The sequence below is a fragment of the Trematomus bernacchii genome, unplaced genomic scaffold, assembly GCF_902827165.1.
Source record: "Trematomus bernacchii unplaced genomic scaffold, fTreBer1.1, whole genome shotgun sequence".
Classification (NCBI taxonomy): domain Eukaryota; kingdom Metazoa; phylum Chordata; class Actinopteri; order Perciformes; family Nototheniidae; genus Trematomus; species Trematomus bernacchii.
This window is the reverse complement of record NW_022987683.1, coordinates 1,138,293-1,150,479: the sequence shown is the minus strand read 5'-3', so window position 1 is coordinate 1,150,479 and position 12,187 is coordinate 1,138,293. Positions and strand designations below refer to the sequence as shown.

The window sequence follows — 12,187 nt, the reverse complement described above, 5'->3', positions numbered from 1 at the left end:
CACACTATATATTTGTTTTGTGTGAGCAATCCTAAGTACAAATGGAAACTGTTGTCTGTTACCCAGTGAATATGCATTGCACATCCTTTTTGTGTCTTGTATGTCGTAGACAAGCATCATCTTCTTGTGCTGAAAAATTAAGGTAACGCAAGGGAGAAAGAAAACTGCAGTTCATTGAATGGCCTCTTGATGCTGGCTTAAAAAGCAAATGAATCCGCTTTGACCTCCATGGTAAAATGCCCAACTTTACAGCAGAAAAAAACGTATTTACAATCTACCCTGGTAAGAAGTGAACCAGTGTTGTAGGATGGAAAAGCCAGAGTTAACCCTCGAGTTACCTCTCTAACCCCAAATCCTGCTTTGGAGTACAGAACACTGGTTTTCTGTTCAGTCTCCATTTTGTCTGTCAATATATTCAATATAACTAAACTCCTAAGTCAGGGGTGTACAAACTACGGCCCGCGGGCCAAACATTTTGAAACAGCCCCCAGCTAATTCAAAAAGTATAATGAAATATGGCCCACAAATTAAACTTGTGCTAGTCATATATCTTACTTCTGAAATGTATATGTACAAAGATATTACACAGTATTCATGTTTTAATAAGCCCACTTTTCAAATAAATTCTGTCAATTAAAGTTGGGAACATTTTCAAACAAATCTTAGTTGATAAAGAAAAGCCCAATTACTTAATTACATAACAAGTTGAAATCTACCCTTTATATTTCCTCCTTTTATAACTAATCTGAAGCTTCTGTTTTAAGGAATGAGCTGCAAAGAAAATAAATGAAACCCTATGGAGAGCTGTGATGTAGGCTGTTGTGTTTCTTACAGCATTTTCAAGTATCAAGCGTGATTTACCTACATTTGATTGATTTTGCTAACTTATAACTTCACTGATAAGGCAATATGCCTCACCTCTAGTGAGCGGCCCAGCCCTTTGTATCTTTTTCTGTATGTGGCCCTCACAGAAAAAAGTGTGGACACCCCTGTCCTAAGTAGTCAAACGGCTATATTAAATCTATTAGATTTCCATAAGTGTGTGGATCAGAGAAGGTACATCAAAGCTACATACTCTTGTACAATGCACATTTCTTTATTGTGGTTTAGAACAAGATTAAAATGTTTAAAAAGAGATCTGAATATTGTAAAAAATAGATATTGCTATGAGGAAGTGAATATACATGATGTATTGTCTCAAGATCAACGTGTCCATTTAATATTTGAGCAAGTTTTTAATACAATGGACATAAGAAAGACATAGAGATTTGCTTACCTTCAAAGTCCAGCTTGGTCCCGTTTCCAAACAGTATGTGTCCACATGAGGCAACAGCACAGTAGTAGGTCCCAGCATGAGAAAGATTCAGGCTCTCCATTGGCAGGTTGTACACACAGGTGTGTGTCTGTGTGTTGGGTTTCCTCTCACACTGACTGCCTCCACGGGTGTAAAGGAGTCCTGGAGAGTCCTCAGAGTTGTTGAACCAGTAAACACTGTGTTCTCCATCACAGCTGCCAGTGTGTACTGTACAGTTCAGAGTCACAGAGTCTCCTGGCTGGATGATCTCAGATTCTGACTGATGGACCGAAGGTGGGATGCTCAAACCAGAACCTTTGACACTGATTGTAGTGCCTTCTGCAAAATTCAACTCATATTGAACGGCAGATACACAGTAGTAAGTAGCTGAGTCTGAAATGTGCAAATTTAAAATTGTCAAGTGATTTGTACTTTTTCCGTGATCAAGTGTGAAGCGTGACTTGTTGAATTCATGATAAAAAAGTGGGTTTTGCGTTATACTTATAGGTGGTAGAGATGAGCTTTGGTTTCTGTCCCAGAGTTTGTTTGAAACAGGTAAAGTCAAGTTGTATCATCATCTTCAATGTAGCATGGCAAAGTCACATTTCCTCCAGCATTAGCAGATATAAAACGTTTCTCTTGTTGAACACTTAAAGATATTTTCCGATTAGTCGTCAGAGCTGAAATTAGAGTGAAAGACATACTTTAATAATTACAATAGGTTATTTCAGCACATTGTTTAAATAAAAACATATTAAAAGCATTTCAATGAAAAGTAGCTAAAAAGGTGAGCGGCATCAAAATACAACTCACCGATTTTTCCCAAGAACAAACACGTCAGATAAAAGACCAACTTTGGAGATGTCATCTGGTTTGAATTCTTGAGTTGAGTGAAAATGATCTCGATACTCTCTCCTCTCTTAACCTGTTACGCACCTTCCGCCCGGTACCGGGCGGATAAACGCGTCATTTGCAGGAAACAACGTCTAAGGAATCTTAATATTGAATAAAACTATGAATGTGTTATATCCATGTAACGGGAAGAAACTCAGCTAACTGATCTTTTTAATTTTTTTTTTCAAAAAAAACCCACAATGCTAGCACTCAGCCTCTGAATTAGCCACGAGCGAAAACATGGAACGTAATGCGGCACTTAAACTCACTCAGAACTCCCTTATTACTTATCCTAGATGCACAACCAAACACTCTTTTTTGGTGTCCTGGAGACACTGAATCTAACGGTGCCCTCCTCAACACTCACTGATAAACATTCGCGACGCTATAAACGAAAGCGTACATCATCACATGTGGAGCTAAGTAGCTAAACACGTAAACATGGCTTACCTTGGTCAAAAGTGGTCTTCAATGGCATTAAAACGATAAAAAAACGATGCTGCAGTTAATCCATAGGTTCATCCTATGTGTCTGTGCCTTCTTTGAAATTATTTCTGATAATCCATAAGCAATACAACTGCGTTTTAGTTTCCAAACTCCAGAAGGAGACATTCCTCCACTTTGCTTTCGTTTTCCACACGCGAAGCGCCCACATTTTTTCTTTACAACGTGTGTGGGTGTGTGCCTCCCCCTTCGATTCTATTGGCTCTAACGGTCACAAGGGTATGTCAACCAACCAAATCGACCAAGGGGGGCCAGAGATAGGTCAAATCCACCCAAATTACCCCAGAAGTGGGGGTTTTTGGCTAAATCTCTCTAAAAAGGTCAAATTTCACTTGTTTTGCATCAATCTTGATACAGAGTACTTATTATATGTTGTACTTTGGATTCCTAAAGCTTTTAGTCTACTAACCCATCATCCAAGGGTAGTTTTCACTATCTGCCAAAAATAATTTTTGGACGGACACTATAATTTACAGTTTTTTACTATGTAAAATCTGAATTTTCTTTAAAATAAAAAACATTTATATTGAATCTGACACTTCTACATCCAACTCACAGGTTTATCATTACTTTGAGAACAAAGATTATTAATTTAACCCTTTTAGAAGGCAAGATATGGTCATTTGTTCTGGGAATGTCATTTTCGAGCCTGAGACCTGAAAAACAGGCTCAGAGTGGAACAGGTTAAGACACAAGACTGCGTTTCATTGGCCAGCCTGAAGTGACTTTGTACATCCTACTTAAAAAAAACTTGATCACATGTTTACTGACATCTATAGTATCAAGTTTAGTTCTTGAGAGGGTTCACTTGGTGAAAGTTGAATGAAGAACGCAATGGCTCTTTATCTTGTGCTATATTTAAAAGTAGGGAGAATATACTGTAATAAAATGTTTATGAATATGTCAGTGTCAAGTTTCCAAATTATTCTCATATACTGTCCCTGTGTCTACATGGGTCAGAAGTAAGTGGAAAATATGCCTTGGCTAGTCAATAAAACAATGGTGTAATCATCTAATGTAAATCATTCCGGGTTTAGTGAAGTGTTTCAAAAAAGAAAAACAGTTTCTACAATAGGCCTATTACTAAAGGCCAAGGTCTTAAGGATAATTTTGCTGTGAAAAAGTAGGAATTGATTTTACATCCGAGATTAAACTATTCAAACACTTTTAAATACTTTTATTCAGCAATATAAAAAAGTAAAAAAATGAACTACACAAATATTTGTAGTTTAAGTATTGTTAAATCTGACCTGATACATATTCTTCTTATTTAATGGCACTGCAAGTGGTTTTTGGATTAAGGAGCATCTATATAAGATTGCCAACACCCTTACATCCTGCTAAAAACCACAAAAGCTGCTGCACTAACAGAGATACTACAAAAAAAGGTCTGAGAGTAGTGTCTTTTGAACCAGAGCAACCGACTGTGACATCCCTTTGAAGCAGAAACAGTGTCTCTGCTTTACCTTTACCTGTCTGCACTAAAAGCCCCCCATTAAATCAAGAGAATAGATGAATGATGTCAGCCTGCCTCTCATTTATACATTATGCAAGGTTTATTAAAGGTCACCTATTATGCAAAATGCACTTTTTTCTGTCTTTTATACATAAATATGTGTCCCCGGTGTGTAAGGAGACTCACAAAGTGTCAGAAAATACAACCCTCTCTCTTTTCCTCCTTACCCACATCTCTAAAAACAGGGGTACAACGGAGCTGATCCAGATTTGCTGCGGACTTGACGTCATATCGGAAATGCGTAACGTGTTCTGGAAGTAATATGGTCTGTATTTACATTAGCAAGCATCGCTAACACTCAGAGCTAACGCTGTCCTGGAGAGAATATGTGTAAAGAAGCCGGATATAAAAGTTAATGTCCCTGTGGTAAACCCGCGAGAGAGAAAGCGTTTGAGCTCCATACTGTTTCAGAAATAATGCTTGATGTGGTTTGGAACATAATATGGCATTTAATCACGGCAGTGTTTAGCTGAGTTTCTGCTGGTAGACAGCCTTCTTTTCACAGAGCTCACCGCTTGCATGCGGACGCTCTAAAGGGGCGTGGCCAGCAGCAGCTCTGTTACATTTAAAGGGCCAGTCCCAGAATCAACACTTTTGTAACACGGCTGAAATAGAGGCATGGCAATAATCGGGGATCTGTTTGGTATTTTGAGCAAAACACTTCAGAGACATGTTTTGTATAGATTTGGCCCTATAATATATTGTTCAAATATAGTATAATATGGGACCTTTAAGATTGATTTTGTGAGTAAGTACAAGTGGAAACTATATGTTTACATATGACATTAAACCTCTGAAATCTTTGAAATTTGAAGCTGTTTGCTGTTACCCAGTAGAATTGCATTGCATATCCTTTTTGTATTGGATGTCATAGCCAAGCAGCAACTACCGGTTCAGAAGAAGTATGCTCATGCAGAAGTGGAAAAAAAAACTGCAGTTCATTGAATGGCCTCTTGAGGTAAGCTTAAATAGCAAATAAAGAAAAAAGCTGTTGGATTGGACAAGTAAACACATACTATATAGCTCCAAATGTTGATTTTTATTGATCATAAATGCAATAACTTCCAAATACAAACATACATGTTGGATCTGGTTAAAATACAAGGAGGATATCAAAAATAATCAAATGAGGTTAAACCTAAAAGCATATAAGTGACTTTTGCATCATCAATAAATCTTAGCTTCTAAAGATAGGTTTCTGGTTACTATCCTTAAAATACACATTAGCAAAGAACAGAATGATCTTCTTTTTTTTTGGGCTGCACACAGAGAAGGAATAAAAAAGGAACAACTTGTCTGACTCAAAAATACAAATGTACTACTTCATGTTCTACTGCTTTACGCTGTAATACACACATTCACTCCAGGTCGGCTCCCTCTGTCGTCCTGATCTGTTTGTCAGGTTGACAACCAAAGCACCATAGTAGATCTTCTCTGCTCGCTGGTAACCCTGGTAACACAATATACCAGTTGATCCTTATTTTTATCTTGACAATAATAATTTCCAGGAAACAGTTTATTGTGCAACAAAAGGTTCTGAATGTTAATTTAGCATTTTATTTCCAGTGAACTTGTTTTACTCACCTCTGAATCTGCTGTGGACGGAGCTGGAAATCTTGTTGAAGACTCTGCAAAACAGAAATATAAGTTTTAATTCTAAAGCCATATTCTTTATCATCAAACTAAACAATAAAAACATGACCAGTTACCTGTTGACTGGCAGCTGTTCATTTTCTTCATCTTGTTTATTATGAAAGCCAGGAGAACAACCAGGATGGCGTTGATTGCCAAAGATCCACTCAAGAAATGCACAAGAGAGTCAACCTCATCTGTAGAGAGTAAACACCACAAACAGAAACTTAGCTTTGTGATTAAAGTGTGTGATCGGAAATTAGACATTCATTACTTTTCAATAAATCCTTTAGAGATTTGCTTACCTTCTAATTCCAGCTTGGTCCCATTTCCAAACAGTATATGTCCACATGAGGCAACAGCACAGTAGTAGGTCCCAGCATGAGAAATATTCAGGTTCTCCATTGGCAGGTTGTATTCACAGGTGTGTGTTTGTGTGTTGGGTTTCCTCTCACACTGACTGCCTCCACGGGTGTAAAGGAGTCCTGGAGAGTCCTCAGAGTTTTTGAACCAGTAAACACTGTGTTCTCCATCACAGCTGCCAGTGTGTACTGTACAGTTCAGAGTCACAGAGTCTCCTGACTGGATGATCTCAGATGCTGACTGATTGACCGAAGGTGGGATGCTCAAACCTGAACCTTTGACACTGATTGTAGTGCCTTCTTCAAAATTCAACTCATATTTAACGGCAGATACACAGTAGTAAGTAGCTGAGTCTGAAATGTGCAAATTTAAAATTGTCAAGTGATTTGTACTTTTTCCGTGATCAAGTGTGAAGCGTGACTTGTTGAATTCATGATAAAAAAGTGGGTTTTCCGTTATACTTATAGGTGGTAGAGATGAGCTTTGGTTTCTGTCCCAGAGTTTGTTTGAAACAGGTAAAGCCAAGTTGTATCATCATCTTCAATGTAGCATGGCAAAGTCACATTTCCTCCAGCATTAGCAGATATAAAACGTTTCTCTTGACGAACACTTAAAGATATTTTCGGATTAGTCGTCAGAGCTGAAATTAGAGTGAAAGACATACTTTAATAATTACAATAGGTTATTTCAGCACATTGTTTAAATAAAAACATATTAAAAGCATTTAAATGAAAAGTAGCTAAAAAGGTGAGCGGCATAAAAATACAACTCACCGATTGTTCCCAAGAACAAACACGTCAGATAAAAGACCAACTTTGGAGACGTCATCTTGTTCGAATTCTTGAGTTGAGTGAAAATGATCTCGATACTCTCTCCATTCTTAAGACGCAAGACTGCGTTTCATTGGCCAGCCTGAAGTGACTTTGTACATCCTACTTAAAAAAAAACTTGATCACATGTTCACTGACATCTATAGTATCAAGTTTAGTTCTTGAGAAGAATCACTTGGTGAAAGGTAAATGAAGAACACAATGGCTCTTTATCTTGCGCTATGTTTAAAAGTAGGGAGAATAAACTGTGGGTACACACACAGCTTTTGCCTGTAGCTCCAGTAATGTTGTGAATATAATATGAAAGGGTAACAAGTTAGTTGCATTTGTTGTTTAGGCTTCGGCTGAAGCTAAGTTAGTGCAACAGGTTTGGTGTTATTTGAAAATGAATGGTACTTATTGGATTGTGACACAGAAATCCATGTATATGTTTATGCATATATGTAAGTTAACAAATCTTCTCTCATACAGTACACTGTCCCTTTGTCTACATGGCTCAGAAGTATGAGTGAAGTTGTTCAAAAATAAACTTTATCTACCATTCGCCTATTACTATAGGCCAAGGTCTTAGTGATAATTGAGTCGTGAAAAAGGAGAAACTGATTTTAGCCATTCCTTTATATGAAACCAATGGATTCAATTGCATTTAAATACATTTTATTCAGCAATATTCCAAACAAATAGAATGTTCCAAGTTATTTAATGGCACTGCAAGTGGTCTTTGGATGAAGGAGCAGGGGCGGACTGGCCATCGGGACGTTCTGGACAAATCCCAGTACTGATGTGGGCCGGTCGGATAAGTCACTAGCATCGCTGGTGATAATTTACTAGCGGTAATTACTTGCGGTACCGAGGTGGGCCGGCGGTAACGAAGTGGGCCGGTCGGGAGTCCCGGGCTGATTTGTAGTCCCAGTCCGCCACTGTGAAGGAGCATCTATGTAAAATTGCAAACACTTACATCCTGCTAAAACCACAAAGGCTGCTGCACTAAGAGAGATACTACATAAAAAAGGTCTGAAAGGGCTGAGTTTTGAACCAGAGCAACCCTCTGTGACATCCCTATGGAACAGAAAAAGTCCCTCTACTTTACGTCTACCTTTCTGCACTAAAAGCACCCCATTAAATCAAGAGAATGGAGCAATGCTGTTAGCAGGCCTCTCATTTATACTTTATATACAGGGGTGCACACAACTTTCTCAGTGAGGTACTCAGATGAGTACCAGGAGTGGAGTGCACCAGCTGGGCGTAAGCTGGTCGTAACTCTACGTCCGACGTAGAACCGAAGGTTAAGACCAAACTAAAGTTATGACTAGTGCACCACTTAGACTTAAGCCCTGTATGCGTTGCGCCCGGGTGTAACTTTTACGCCTAGTATGGAGCAGGCGTAAATCGGAAAGACAGACTAGTATCCATAGTAACGTAAAACAGGCAAGAAGGATATTAACGATGGCAGGGCGTCTTGTTTACAGGTTTAACAATGAAAGGGCATTAAGAAGAGAAAGAGTCGTCCGTGATCGAACAAACCCACTGGACATCTATTCAGACAGTGAACTGATAGAGAGGTTTCGTTTCGGCAGACAAGCCCTTTTTGATTTAATCGAGGAGATCTCCCCTCAACTCCAGCACGGATCAAACCGAAACGCTGCGCTCTCCCCAACCTTGCAGGTGCTGATAGTGCTCAGATTCTACGTGAACGGGCCCTTGTGGGAGACATGATTAATGTTCATCGCACAACAGCTATAAGACAAGTTTCATTGGCCCTCCAGCGCCGCCTTAGGAACTATATTCACCTACCCACACAAGAAGAATCAGCGAAATCCAGGCAAGAGGTTTTGTTAAAATCAGGTATACCTGGTATTGTCGGATGCATCGACGGTACTCATGTTCGCATTCAGGCCCCCTCTGAACATGAGTATTTGTATGTTAACAGAAAGGGTTACCACTCAATAAATGTCCAAATTGTTTGCAACTCGGACATGGGCATTGTCAACCTCGTTGCAAGATGGCCTGGGTCGACCCATGATGCTCGCATCCTGAGAGAGAGCGCCCTTCAACGGGAATTTGAGGCAGGGAGAATTAATGGTCTTCTTCTCGGAGACAGTGGATACCCTCTGAAGCGATGGCTAATGACACCTGTCATCGCAGAGAGAACTGCACAAGAGCGCCGCTATAATGAGAAGCATACGCAAACGAGGAACATTGTAGAGCACTGCATTGGAGTGCTCAAACGTAGGTTAGTAAGTCATTTTTATAATATATAAAAGGCCAGCCTTTTAATGTAGATATAGGCTAAATAGTTTTTTGCTTTTTTTCGTAGGTTTCACTGCCTCCACAGTGAAATGCGAATGCACCCTGAGCGCGTCTGCGTGATCATTGCTGCCACTGCGGTGCTGCACAACATCTGTGTGAAAAAGAGAATCCCCCTTCCGATGCAAGGAGAATTGGTACTGGAGGCGGATGAGAACCCTGTGGCTCCTGCTGGCATCCGTGAAGATATCGGTGGACGACTTACCCGCAATCATATAATAAACAACCTATAGACCTATATATTTGGAATATGAACGCTGTTTTTTTGCAATTGCATTTCAATAAGCTCCCATTGTGACCATATATTTTCATTAGGTCTATTTTATTCAAAGAACACACACAAGAACATTAAATAACAACATTTTGGAGAACTATTAACATGAAATTGAGATAAAAAACAAGTACAACAGATATGATTACAGAATGGTGAACACAGTGTCTTCTTCAGTGATTATTTGATTATTAAGGATTATAATTTGGAGTCTCAATTTCTCCTTCTCCAGCTCAATTTTCTCGTGTTCCGCTCTCAATTTTACGGTCTCCACCTCCACACGAACGATTTCTTTCTCCGTCAGTTCCCGCTGTAGCTCTGACAAATCCTTCTTTCTCTTTCGGGGTGTGGCCATTTGGGATTCCTCTTGAGTCATCGCTGACGCTGTGGGTGTGGGAATTCCCTCTTCTCTGCGGTCCTCTGAGTCTGTAAAATGGCAAGTTACTGTCAGTTACTGTCAGTTATTGTCAGTTGCTATCAACTGCCGCGATTGCTAATTGTTATCTTGCTAGCCGTGATGTCTCACGGGGGTAATGTTTATATAGATAATGTAGGGTGATGTTACTCTATTAATGACTTACCACTAGTGACAGCTGACACGTCTGCGTCAACCTCTTCAAATGTTGAGGTTGACGGCTCTGAGCTGTCAATCCCATTCAACCCGGTGAAAGTGGGGGAATCCTCTCCAAAAATAGCTATAATGATATCGCTGTATGGAGAGGTTTTTGGTGCAGGGCCTCCGCCGGTCGGAGGGTTTTTGAGAACCGAAGCATCTTTTTTGGCTCTGGATAGTAGGTCCTTCCACTTTTTCCTACACTCTTCCACCGTCCGTATCCCTCCATCACCCAAGTCATTTATCGCACCAGTGATCGACTTCCAGGCTGTGAGTTTGTGTTTGTTTGTCGTGTTTGTTTTATATAGACGTGTGTTGCTTGGCAACAATTACTGTTTCGCGTGTATTCACGTGGACGCGCATCTTAAGACCAGGCGCAGCTACGACCGAGACTAGTCAGGTTTGGTGCACTCGGTGTAAATTCTAATCACTAAGTCGGACGTAGCTAAGCCCGACGTTAGAGTTAAGACCTACTTTTTTACGCCCAGCTGGTGCACTCCACTCCTGGAGTCAGTGTTTGGTACTCCAACTTCTGGCGATTGTCAACGGGGTGGGGTGGCGACAGTGGAGTACAGCGCTTCGCGATTGTCAACGGGGGGGGTGTGGGGTGGCGACAGTGGAGTACAGCGCTTTGTGACCGCGGAGCGTGTGAGAGTTGTGATCAGTTGTTTTAGCGCAGGGCTGCTGTACAGACCGACGTTAACAGCAGCCCTGTCTGTGCACACGGAGACCGACTCTGTCGTCCGGTGATCTAACCGCCTTCAGGAAAAGCTTCACATTTACGTCGGTACGCAAATGCGCTTTGTGACACAAGTGACGGTACGCATTTCAGATTGTTGCCGCGCATGCGTACCTGCGTACCAGTTATGTGCACCCCTGTTTATATACACATATATTTGTTTTGTGTGAGCAATCCTAAGTACAAATGGAAACTGTTGTCTGTTACCCAGTGAATATGCATTGCACATCCTTTTTGTGTCTTGTATGTCGTAGACAAGCATCATCTTCTTGTGCTGAAAAATTAAGGTAACACAAGGGAGAAAGAAAACTGCAGTTCATTGAATGGCCTCTTGATGCTGGCTTAAAAAGCAAATGAATCCGCTTTGACCTCCATGGTAAAATGCCCAACTTTACAGCAGAAAAAAACGTATTTACAATCTACCCTGGTAAGAAGTGAACCAGTGTTGTAGGATGGAAAAGCCAGAGTTAACCCTCGAGTTACCTCTCTAACCCCAAATCCTGCTTTGGAGTACAGAACACTGGTTTTCTGTTCAGTCTCCATTTTGTCTGTCAATATGCAATATAACTAAACTCCTAAATCAGGGGTGTACAAACTACGGCCATGTTTGGCCCGCGGCCCATTTTGAAACGTCCCCCAGCTAATTCAAAAAGTATAATGAAATATGGCCCACAAATTAAACTTGTGCTAGTCATATATCTTACTTCTGAAATGTATATGTACAAAGATATTACACAGTATTCATGTTTTAATAAGCCCACTTTTCAAATAAATTCTGTCAATTAAAGTTGGGAACATTTTCAAACAAATCTTAGTTGATAAAGAAAAGCCCAATTACTTAATTACATAACAAGTTGAAATCTACCCTTTATATTTCCTCCTTTTATAACTAATCTGAAGCTTCTGTTTTAAGGAATGAGCTGCAAAGAAAATAAATGAAACCCTATGGAGAGCTGTGATGTAGGCTGTTGTGTTTCTTACAGCATTTTCAAGTATCAAGCGTGATTTACCTACATTTGATTGATTTTGCTAACTTATAACTTCACTGATAAGGCAATATGCCTCACCTCTAGTGAGCGGCCCAGCCCTTTGTATCTTTTTCTGTATGTGGCCCTCACAGAAAAAAGTGTGGACACCCCTGTCCTAAGTAGTCAAACGGCTATATTAAATCTATTAGATTTCCATAAGTGTGTGGATCAGAGAAGGTACATCAAAGCTACATAC

The 12,187-nt window shown here is 40.1% G+C and overlaps 1 pseudogene; it reads right to left on the bottom strand.

The window, feature by feature from the left end:
* Positions 1–5,226: 5,226 nt before the first annotated feature.
* On the bottom strand, positions 5,227–7,031 carry LOC117487778 (annotated as a pseudogene).
* Positions 7,032–12,187: the final 5,156 nt, after the last annotated feature.